The following is a 12,757-nucleotide window of genomic DNA, read 5'->3' as shown; positions in this document are numbered from 1 at the left end:
TACAATGCTAGTTTACTATTGGCTATTGCAAATTGAAATAGCCAATAGTAATGTAGCAATGTATTTCAATGGGACTTTTTTTTTTCTATTCTGACATCGCTCCGTGTCAGAATAAAGAAAAAAAAGAAAAATCAGTGTTTCTCTCCTGGGCGGCCGGGAGCGGGAGGCTCCCAGAGCGCCCGGGAGACTTTTTTTCTCTTTCTTTTTTTTTGTGACGGCAGCAGAGCCGCCGGACAATAGGAAACTATTGGGCGGAGATAGCTGTCACTGCTAGCTCTGCACAATCGTTTTCTATTTACTTTTTTTTTTACTTTTTAAACTATTTTTCTGTTCTGCTTGGTCCCTCTGAGGGACTGAGCAGAACAGCCGAGCCGAATGCCGCTCAGCGATATTCGGCTATTCACTCACTGCTGTTCGGCATCTATGAGAATAGCCAGAACAGCAGTGAGAAGCCTGCCGGAGGTTCGGCTCAGCCGATCCAGATGTTGGATCGGCTGAGTCGAACTCCTTCTGCACTTCGGGTCAGCCGAACATGCTGAGCATGTTCGGCCGACCTGAAGCCATGCGAAGCAAGCCGATGTACGGCTGATTTCAGCCGATGTACGGCTGAAATCAGTCGTACCAGCCTGAAGTGAATAGCCGAACAGTGTTCAGCTCACTTCACTTCAGGTCGGTCATTCACTCGGCTGCCTACGGCAGCTTAGTGAGTAGACCCCATAATCCTGTCCCTGTATAGACATGTGTTATTCGTTTAGTTCCAAAACGAAATTCGGACACATTTTTTGGAAATTCGGACATTCGTATGTATCCGAATTCCGAATTACAGATATAACGAATGTAAACAAATCCAAATTTCCGAAATGTATTAGCGGTAGTTTGTTCGAACGTTCGTTTCATTTTAGTTTCTTATTCGTTTCGTTCGTTCGTTGCAGCAAAATGACAATAGAGAAGGAGAAAAAAAAAATTCCCCCTCAAATGTCACTTTGCTGTAACAAACGAACGAAACAAATAAGAAACGAAAAAGAATCCAAATTCCGAATCCGAATGACTTTCACATCCGAATCCCAAAAAACTAAATAACACAAAATCCGAATCAAAACGAAACAAAACTAAACTAATTTTTTGCCAGTGCACATGTCTATCCCTGTACAAAGCATTAGTAAGACCTCACCTGGAATATGCAGCTCAGTTTTGGGCACCAGTTCACAAAAAGGATGTTGTGGAACTGGAGAAAGTGCAGCGAAGGGCAACTAAACTCCTAAAAGTCATGGGGGAACTCTGCTGTGAGGAAAGATTAGCTGACCTGAATTTGTTCTCTCTGAAGAAGAGGTGATTAAGGGAGGACATGATCACTGTGTATAAATACATAAATGGTCCATATAGTGAGCTCGGTGCAAAATTATTCACTTTAAGGTCACTGCAAAGGACAAGGGGGCACTCTTTGTGTCTAGGGGGAAAAAAGGTTTAACCTTTGCATACATAAAGGCTTCTTCACAGTTAGAGCTGTGAAAATGTGGAATAGACTGCATCAGGAGCTAGTTCTAGCTAGCTCTGTTAACTGTTTAACCGCTTGAAGACCAGGTGTTTAGACCCCCTTCCTGGCCATACAATTTTTCAGTATTTAGCGCTGCAGTACTTTGACTGACATTTATTCCGTCATGCAACGCTTATTTGACCATATACATTTAAAGACCCTGTGTTGGAGTACCCTCAAGACATGAGACTGAATAAAAATTGGCAATACTCTAAAGGGATACAGTAGTTTAGGTAAAAGGGTCATTTTGATCGCGGCAATCCTCCCCAACCAGGAAAGGGGGTATTTGTTCCAAATTTTCAACAAATTGGTGAGTTTAGAAATCAGCGGTGGATAGTTAGCAGCGTATAGGGAGGGGAGGTAAGGAGTGAGTTGTATTCCCAGGTAGGAGAGTGAGGTATGTTCCCATTGAAAAGGGAATCCGCTTTCAAGTGGTGGTATGAGGTGTGTTGGCAAGGATATGTTCAGAATTTTTGATTTTGCTGGATTGACGGTCAGGCCCGATAGTTCTTTAAATGTGTCCAAGGGCCGCATTAGGTTGCGAAGGGAGGTCTGTGGGTTAGAGATGTAAAGCAGAATGTCGTCTGCGAAGAGACAAAGTTTGTAATGTTGCCTAGCCACTGAGATACCTGTGATGTCAGGGTATGTCAGTATTAGTGCTGCTAGGGGTTCAATGGCTAGGGCAAATAAGAGGGGAGATAAGGGGCAACCTTGGCGAGTCCCTCTATGTATTTGGAAGGGTGTTGATTTGTAGCCCGCATATTTGACTGACGCTAGTGGTTGTGAGTAAAGTGTCGAGATCCAGGTACAAAACTCTCTGCCGAATCCCCAACGGCTTAGCATGTCGAAGAGGTAGGACCATGATAAGGAGTCAAACGCCTTATGCATATCTAAGGACAGAAGAATCAACGGAATATTACGTTTCCTGGCAATGTTTATTAGAAGGCAAGTTTTACGAACATTGTCTCCAGCTTGCTGACGTGGCATAAAGCCTGCTTGGTCCCTGTGTATAAGGTCCCCAATCAGTCCATTTAGTCTAGTTGCAATAATTTTAGCTAGTATTTTTATATCGATATTCAGAAGCGATATTGGTCTAAAGTTCGACCAGTTGGTATTGTCTGAATTCGGTTTTGGGATCATACATACTGTGGCCGTTAGGGATTCTTGTCTGAACCTACCACCCGTCCGGAGGGTATTTAGTGCATCAGTGAGCAGTGGAGTCAGTTGTTCGCTGAATTTTTTGTAATAAACTGCTGTGAAGCCACCTGGGCCAGGTCTTTTGTTGGGTTTAAGGGACTTTATGGCAACTTCCATAGGTAAATGGAAGACCTCTAAATCAAGGTGCACATTCCTATTACACCATAACTTTTAAGCATAGAAAACATAACAGTGAAAAACTTTTTAAAGTAATAAACCTTATAAACTGACCATAGACATTTGCAATACGAACCTATGTAGACCCTAATGGCACTCAGATTGATATCTAAGAGGTAGAGTTAAGTAACAAGTTCAGTCTCTGTAACTTTCGTGAACAACAAAACAACAATTTCGTGTGGTAATACACGTTTTAAAGAGGTGCAACTTTTGTAAACCCATAGTTACCCTCAGCCGACCGATTCTGAGTCCGAGTGTCGTGCAGCTGACCTAGTTGATGGACGAGGTGGTGATGACATCACAGAAGATCTCTGCTGGGAGAATGATGACCTTTTCAACTGTGCGATTTGATCCAAAGTGGAGGGCACCGGGTGATGACTTGGTGAATCAGGAGTAAGGTGTAGTTCTTCAAGAATGGCTTCCAGCTCAGGTAGTGAAGAAGCTTGGTACGAGAATGACAGCTTAAAAGGGAATCCCCATCTGTATAGAATCTAATGTTGCTGGAGGATTCATAACACTGGTTTTAATTCCCGCCGTTTCGCTATGGTGGATGGAGCGAGGTCTTCAAATATTTGATAGTCATATCCTTGAAACACGAGGGGTTGTTTGATGCGGGCTTCCTTGGAGAGAAATAATGGTTTCCTTGGAGAGAAAATATAGGAATTTCACAATAATGTCGCGCGGTGGTCCCTCAGGCTTACGATGTGTCAGAGCTCTATGGATCCTTTGGAACTCCAGTCTTTCGTGTGGAATAGATGGCGCCAGTTCTTGGAGCAGTGCCGTGGTGAATGCGGGGAGGTCCTGAATAGACTCTGGTATCCCCCTTATTCTGAGATTGGAGCGGCGTGACCTATTCTCCAGATCTTCCAGCTTACAGAGGAGACTGGCATTGTCATCTCTCATGGCAACAAGCTCTCTGTCATGGGCTTCCAGTGTCACCACAGTGACATCTATTCTGGATTCTAGGTCAGATGTTCTGCGGCCTAGATCACGGATTTATTTAGTAAGCTTATCTGCGATCTATTTGAATGTTTGCTGTAAAGCTTTCTGGAGCATTCTGTCTATCTTCTTTAACAGCTCTTTCTGTGATGTATCAGATCTGGTGAGAGAGCTAGCCCTGCTGTCTGCATCTGCATCATCCCTGATAGAATGGGAAAGGGAGGTCCCCTGTGGCTGCCTTTTCTGTGTGTGCTGTGGCGCCATCTTGGCTGGGGTGCGTGTCTGCTTCTCACCTGCAGATCTCCCCTTCTGCTGAGATTTCGGGCCGGTGGATGACATGGCCGTGACGCCCGATGTTCGTCCTGTCCGCGGCGGTGTTTTGCGGAGCAATGTGGCTGGGGTGAGCGGCGCAGGTTTCCCTACGATGCCGGAGAGACACGGAGCTGATCTAAAACATGTCCACTCCGGATCACCGCGCGCATGTGCCCCTTTTTAATTCTTTTTTATGTGTAACTTTAAATTATTATTTTTGGGAAACTTTAATCTTTTTTCCTATTTTTTTCACTTAACTTTATTGCCATCACATAGGGGGCTAAGAAACCACCCCTACTAGAAAATTACCGTACCCAAAATTGGCCATGGGCGACGCTTTAAAAGCTTTTACCGCTCATCAGTTTAGTGTTATCAGTGATTGATGGCCCTAGAATTATTGCCCTCACTGCGACGTTCGCGGCGATATGTAACATGTGCGGCGTAATGGGCGCAATTGCCTTTTTTGCACGTATGCGCCCCGTCGCATGTTTGCATGCGTGTATGTATGGGTGGGGACTTAAACATTTTTTTTGTTTTTTTATTCTTTTTTTATGGTGTAACTTTAAATTTTTTTGGGGGGGGGCTTACATTTTTTTTCCCTTTTTTTTTTCCACTAAACTTTATTACTATCACATACAGGGGCTAATAAAAACCCCTCTATGTGATAGCAAAATATGTGACACGTCCTCTTTATGGAGACATCAGGGGTCTCCAAGACCCCTAATGTCACCTAGGACCCCCCAAAAGAAGCTGATGAAGCAGAGATTTTTAAACAGTGGCATTAAAAAAATTAATGCCACTGTTTAAAAATCCCTGAAATCAAAAGTTAGATGATCTCACAGCTACATTTAATACTTATAGTTCTCTTCTTAAGGATCTGCCTCATAATGGCTTCCTTACATTGTAAAGCGCTGCGCAAACTGTTGGCACTATATAAATACTATGTAATAATAATAATAATAATAATAATATTAGATTCAGGTTCATGAAATACTTCCTGAACTCACATACAAATGAAAAGTGAGAATATTGAATCCAAACGTGAAGATCTTGAAAGCAGATCTAGATGCAATATTTAGAGGGTTATTCACTAATGAGCTTCGGCTGATCCTTCGGCTCACTTCAGCCGCTGGAGTCTTTCAGTTCAGTCGAACCGAAGGGCTGCTGTACAGGCTATTCACTATAGCCCTAATTTTTACATTTATTAAAATTATTTTTTATTTATTATTATTTAAAAACATTTTTTTTAACTTTTGTTTACATCTTTTTCAGCTCGTTACCTCGGAGGTAACGAACAGAATAGCCAAGCCGAATGCACTCAGTCTGGATTTTTCTACAAGTCATCCAACAAAATAGAAGTATAACAACATACCTAAATAGGCTGTTTATTATATTTTCTCTTACTTTGAAATGTATTCCAAGATATTGCAAGCTCTAAAGCAGATATTATTTTACTATAGGAATCTCATCTTGATTCAGTTTAGTCATAAAATAACATGTTTATATCGTATGGTAATGGAGGTTTGACTATGTGACATATAAAATGGAGTATATGAGGATTCAGAATGTACATGAGAGAGTAAGCGGACCTGCAAAACATGGTAGGTCCTTTTGACAGCGGCAATATTGCCTAGACAAGAGAAGAGGTAGTTGCTTAATAGAGCAAGGATTGCCTTAGGTTTTTGGAAAAGCGGAGAATAACTTGCCTTCTAAAGAGATCGGTGGAAATTAGGTAAATGGAGATAGAAGACATCTTTAATTTCTAATAGTTCACATAAAGTCCCTACAACCTACAAAATTAATTGAGGATTAGACATGTGCACAACAAAAATATTCAGTTCCAAACGAAACAAATGAAAACGAAAAACGTTTTCATTCGTTTCGCCAAAGAAAACACATTTTTATGTTTCGGATTCGAAGGCAACGCACCTCAGAATGCAAAACCGCACACTAAAACCACAAAACGAGTATTGGCCATATCGGCCGCAGGTGCATTCTGCACATGTGCACCGCCATTTTGGAGGAGATCTTGGTATACCCCAAGATGGTGGCACCAGCATGTTCGAGCGCCATCTTGGTGTATATGGCTGCCGCTCGTGACCGTCATGTGACGCCACACGCTCCGCCTCCAAGATGGCGGCAGGTATGCACAGAACACGCCAGCGACCATATTGGAAAACAAATTTATGTATGCCCGAATATTGTTTTAGTATATTCAGGCACATATAAAATTTGTTGTTTTGGATTCGGACGAACCACCGAATCAACTGGTTTTCATTGATTTGCAGGTTCGTCCGAATCCGAATGCACAAGTCTATTGAGGATAGTTGCCATGTTGGGCAAAAAATGGTTTGTAAGAAATAGAATAAAATCATCAGCAAACAGGATACACTTATGGTGGTGGTCAGCAATCTGCACACCAGTCAAATCTGGCTTAATTCTAATAAGATGTGCTAGAGGTTCTATGGCCAAAACAAACAGAAGTGAGGACGGACGGTGGGCAGCATTTTTTGGTCCCACGACCAATAGGGAAGGAACATGACTTGAAACTATTGTACTTCACATTAGCAATAGGAGAGAACTAAAACACAATTATCTACTTTCAGGGCCAAAACACAACTTTTGTAGCCCAAAAGACAAATATGACCAAGACAGCAAATCAAAAGCTTTCTTGATACCAAGTGAGGAGAGCAAAAAAGGTATTCTGCATTTTCTAGCAGCATCTGTCAAAAGATTTATCTATAAAGCCTACTTGATCTTTACTTATCAACAGCCTATACTTGTATTGACTATGCTTGTCAGGACTTTTGCAAGTAACTTAACATCAACATTAAGTAAATGTATGTGTCTAAACTTAAATCAATGTGTGTCATCAGAGTTTGGCCTAGGTATCATATATCTTGCAACTGCTATAGACTCTCAGTGGAAGGAACCACCCCCCTGAAAATCAAAGTATTAAAAGTCAATAATAGGGCTAAGAGATCATAGAATTTCTTTTCATAAGTGACTCTAAAGCCATTGGGGCCCAGACATTTGTAAGATTTGAGGGATTTAATTGCTGCTAGACTTCGGGAATGGGTGGGTCCAGCTTCTCTTTGAGAGAACTCAGCATAGTAGTTTTGCTGTATCACTGGAGAAGGAACCAGTAGCCACGTAAACATTTTGGGGTAATGGAAATATATAAATGAAAATATGATCTATTCTGAAAAAGGGTTTATGCAGGTGGGAGTAAAAGGTATGATCTGTTGTCGTGTGGTGCATTTTGCACCAACTGTCAACTAGGGAATACTGGGCCAAGAGGGCTTGGAAGAGAGCTGAGAGGTCAAAGAAACGGGAGGAGCTAACAAATTTATCTAAGATAAAATGGAGTGTCAAATTGCAGTCTTTGCATAGAATGAGAGTACCCATATGATTTTGCTTAACTGTAAGCAAGAGATGTTTGAAGAAAGGATACTTATTCAAGTTGGGTGTATAATACGTATCAAGTCACTCCATCCATGTGAGCCTCCAGATTGGCCATCTGCTGGCCTAGCTCCTGGACCTCATGCACGAGTGTGTCAGTTATTTCTTTGGATGTTGCCTGCAGAGCTCTAAAGAGCATGTGGCCTCGGGTTGGCAAGGGAGAGCTTACTCTGCTGTCGCCATCTTCTTCACCGTGCAGGTGGGAGGGAGTAGAGCAGGGGTCGACGCCATCTTAGTAAATGCCCTTGTAAGTGAGTCTGATGGATCTACCACATGTTTGCTTGTCTCAGATGCCTGATTGTGACATGTTTGGGTAGCAAAGATGACATAGTGGTGAGAGATGCTGATCAGTGAGCCTTCACAGTACTTTCAAAAGATGCAACTGCCTATTGGGACAGATGCTTGTTTATCAAATAGCATAAACTGCTAGTAGTCTTGTACTTTCTGTGTAGTATTGTTTCAGCTGGGGTTAGTCTGCCAGCCTTCTATGGACTCCTAAAACAAATCCTATCTGAGATGTTTGGGCTTTCCTGTACCATAATCTATATCATATGCAACCATATTAGAGTAATCAAGAGTGAAAGATAACCTTTTTCTGATGGGGAGATAACACATTGTCTGGAGAGCACAAACCCAAATAACAGCTCAAGACAGAAAGGAAACACACTGTAAATAAAATACTTTACCTTCATCAACACATGGGTGGATGTGCAGTTTCCCTCTGTGTAATATTGGTATCAGTTCACCGGAATTTTCCCTCCTTTATTCTGTAGAAGTCCTCTTTCTGAGAAGCTCAATCAAAAGTTGATGTTGGGAAGCTGGCTTGTGGATAATTAACTTTTCTAAAGTTTCGCCAATAAACAAATTTTTGTTGTTCAAAAATGAATACATTTTTATGTGTGTGTTTTTTAGGAGATACATGATGTGAGTTACTGCCATTGTTAATAAAGACATAAGCAGAAAGATGATAGAACCATGAGCACTAAATATACACAACATCAAAGAGTTTATCTTCCGTATTTTGTTATCATGCTTGTTATTCTCAGATACTTGGGAAAAATATACTGAATCCCATCAGGACAGGCTGCAGGCATTATTGCTGTGTGTGGCATTTCATAACCTTACGCTTAAAAATTCACGGCTTATTCCAGTGCTGATCTGGAACACAAAAATCAAGGAGCTTTTGCTGACCTTGAAGTGTCCTTTGATGTGGAACACTAGAAGAGAGCGGAGCTGATTGTCTGTTTTTCATTATGCAGTATCATGAGTGCTTATGATAAAAGTTATAATATATGTTAAAAAAAAAGGGCATATTCATTTGAACTCTTTTACTGCCAAAGCCATTTTTGTGCACACATACTAAAATGCATATTTTATAAATGAAAATGCACTTACAAATCCCACATTATATATTTTTATAAAGAAGCAAGCTTGTAGAATAAAATGGTGGTGGTTGCTATGTTTATATCACACAATATTTGCACTACTGCTTATCAAATCAATATTTTCAGTAAAAAAAATACACTGAAATTAATTTTAGTGTTTACAAACACAATATATCCACCAATTTTTGGTAAATGATAAAATATAAGTTGGTGTTAAGTAAATAGATAACAAATTTGTCAAACCTCAAAATTGTGGGAGCCCGTGAAACTGTAAAAAACTACAGTAACCTAAACTGTCCATAGATGACACCTTAAAAGACCTTACGACTCATCAGTTTAGAGTTAACTTCAACATTTAATTATAGAATTATTTCCTCTTACCACAGTATGTGCGCACTTTATGTGCTTTTGTTTAATTTGTTTCTGCATGTATGTGCTTGCTTTTACATTTTGTGGTGTGGTTTTTATTTATTAAACTTTCATTAAATAGTTTTTTATTTTTTTAACAACTGTATTGCTATCACAAGTGATAGCAAAGTACAGGTTACAGGTTCTCTTCAAGGAGATATCAGGGATCTATTATCCTATTGTCACCTATTGTCAACTCTGCATGATGTTTAAAGCTTCTCAACAGCTGCCAAAGTGGCTGGGGGTTCTGGTTTAATGCTACCCAGTGGAGATCACCAAATGGATATTTACTAATCTCTCACTGATCCCCATCCTGACAACTACCATGGTGGTTTTAAGGTAGTCATGAGGCTCCCTAAAACTTCCATGGTAAGTGTCAGGTTGGGGATCAATGAGAGACTGCCATGACAACTACAATGATGGTTTTAGGTAGCCATGAGGCTCAGGTAAGCCTGGAAAACATAGCTAGAGGGGTGGGGGCTTAGACTCAGTGCTGCAGCCTCTGTCAGTGTATTCAGCATGCAACACTTTCAAAAATGTCAAATATTTATGTCCTCCATCATGTGCTATAGTATAGTGCTGTAAAGCTAATCTATAAAATGATTTACTGTGCGTGAAATAGTAAGCATTGCATGGATCTTGGAATGGCTGTTCTGTTAGTGTTGTTTTCAAGATAGAGCCACTTTACAATGTATTTATTCGATGAAAATAATATTGAACTCCTTGTCATTTTGAAATTCAATCTTTTCTTCCTTTATTCGAGTTATATAAGACAAGGACAGTTGCCATCTTCAGTTTATTTTGCTAAAATTCTTCAAAAGGTAAGTTATAGAACATGTTGTGCTCTATTGATGCCCCATGTTTTTATTTCCAAACAGCACTTTACATCACATCTATCAAACAGCCAAATGACCGTTTGTCGTTTGACAAGTGTCTGATGAAGTGCCCTTTCTGTAACAGATGCATTATAGTTCTGAAAATAAAGAAAACTATATTCTGCTTCACTGCTAGTTAGATTTATCATATGGTCCATGGTTTGGAAAACCGCAGCTTTATTTAGAGCTTTTTCACAAAGGTGTTTTGCTTTGTGATTGATTTCTTGCAAAGAAAATCATGGACAATATTTTAAAAAGTTACAGTAAACATTTTTATTTTACATTTTTAAGGAAATGTAAATATATAGGGAGAAAGTTATAAAAACTTAAGCACAAAGAATCTGGAGCAGTTGCCCCTGTCAACCAATCAGCTTCTCACAGCCAACTCTCCTTCTAACATTAAACCCTTGAACATCCCATACTCTAAATTCAAATTAGTGCTTCATGTTCTCTCAGCCGCCAAACACACTATTGTATTTCATATAGCAAAACCATTGTCTACATTACTGTTTATGCGCGCCCTTGATTTCCGTGCTAGTGCACTGTTTAATTATTGTTTTGTTTTTTTTTCTGAAAAAAAAATAAAAATCTTTTGAAACTAAAAAAAAGCTACATTTTTGTTAATACTTAAGATTTAACTCCTGTGTTTAGTGTCACTTTAATGCCTAATGCAGTGGGTAAACTTTTTAGGTGTATGTTGTGCCTCCTTGTTAGGCTGTGTTTGAACAGCAGAAGTAGTCACAGGGGTAAGATGTGTGGAGGGTTACAGCACTAGCTCAAATAAGAGGGCATTTTAGCAAGTATTTGTTCTGTTTTTTAATGTGTTCGCTTATTTTGACATTTGATTTTTGCCCCTGTGGAACCCTTATCATGCCTCAATACTTCTTCAGAGGTCACCAGGTCCTTCTGATGAAGAAGCCAGTAATACATAAACTCTCAGCATTGGGGTATCAGTTCTGGTTTTCAGTCCAGAGTTCCTCAAGCAGAGAGTAATGTCTTCACCTGGCCATACACTTTTGAGTCCTGCGGCTCAGGTGAATATCAACCGATGTGTAGTCCCATTGGGACTCCCAGTTTAACAAAAGTAGATTGCCAGTTCAAAAAATCTCGGGAAAAAAGCACCTGTAGCCAATCAGCACAATAGATTGGCATGAAAGGGGGAAGATGCTGTTAGTGCGGATGGGGGATTCAAGAGTTTTTTCTTGCTTGGACCCCAGTGTATAGCTCACACTAACCCTCATCCTAACTATGTAAAGCTGGTCATACACCTTACAATAATCTGCAGATTTTCCGTGGTCAGATGGAAAAGGTGCAACAGATTTCTCCATCTACACTTAACTGTGTGGATGGAGTAATCTCCACCTGGGCCAATCTGTTGCACTTTTTCCATCTGACCACAGAAAATCTGCAGATAATTGTAAGGTGTATGGGCACCTTTACTCTTACACTAACCATTCCTGTAATCTTAATTCTAATGCTGTCCTTTCTAAGCTTAACCCATTGTTTTCATACTCACCTCTCTTGTGCCAGGATTCAACAACATAATCTACTGATTTGCAATGCATTGGCTTTACATTTTTTCCTTAGGGTTTCATGACTTTAGTAGGTACACTAAAAACATAATTGAATGGATGATATGTATTCGTTTTCCCCCAATAGTGTTACATTAACCACTTCAAGACCAGGTGTTTAGATCCCCCTTGACTGACGTTTATTCCGTCATGCAACGCTATCACCAGTTGCCGCCATGCAAGTACTGGTCACCAGTACTAAGAAAAGATGTCCTTGAGTTGGAAAAAGTCCAGCGGAGGGCAACCAAACTAATTAGGGGTATGGAGGACCAGAGCTACGAGACACGGCTACTAAATTTAAACATGTTCACATTGGAGGCGAGGAGAATAAGGGGGGATATGATTTCCATGTACAAAATGTTCAATAGTAGTAACAACATTAGCGATAAACTGTTTAAAATTGGTGGAAAAAAAATTCCAGCACAAAGGGCGAAGGGGGTTCTTCACAGTAAGATCAGTTAGGGTCTGGAACTCACTGCCACAGGCTGTGATTTCAGCAAAGAATGTGGAATTGTTCAAGAAACTTTTGGACGATTTCTTAAGGGACCGTAATATACGGGGGTACAGGTACTCCTAGAATGAGATCCTAATAGGTTGGACTTGATGGACTAATGTCTTTATTCAACCTCAAATACTATGTAACTATGTAACTATGTACTGAAATGGATTTTATACCATTTTTTGGGGACACATAGAGCGTTCTTTTTGTGGTATTTAATCACCACTACGGGTTTTATTTTTAACTATAATTAGGAAAAATTACTGAAAATTTTGAAAAATAAAAGTTTTTTTTACATTATGTAAGGAAACATTTATTATTACCCAGTGTGGCAGTGTAAGCCAATGCCACGGTGTGGGATGGCGACTTTGGCACCCAGGACTCTCAGCCAGAGGGGC

The sequence above is a fragment of the Nanorana parkeri genome, unplaced genomic scaffold (assembly GCF_000935625.1).
Source record: "Nanorana parkeri isolate BGI_ZX_2015 unplaced genomic scaffold, ASM93562v1 scaffold901, whole genome shotgun sequence".
Taxonomy (NCBI): domain Eukaryota; kingdom Metazoa; phylum Chordata; class Amphibia; order Anura; family Dicroglossidae; genus Nanorana; species Nanorana parkeri.
The sequence above is the reverse complement of the archived record's forward strand: the minus strand, read 5'-3'. Positions refer to the sequence as shown.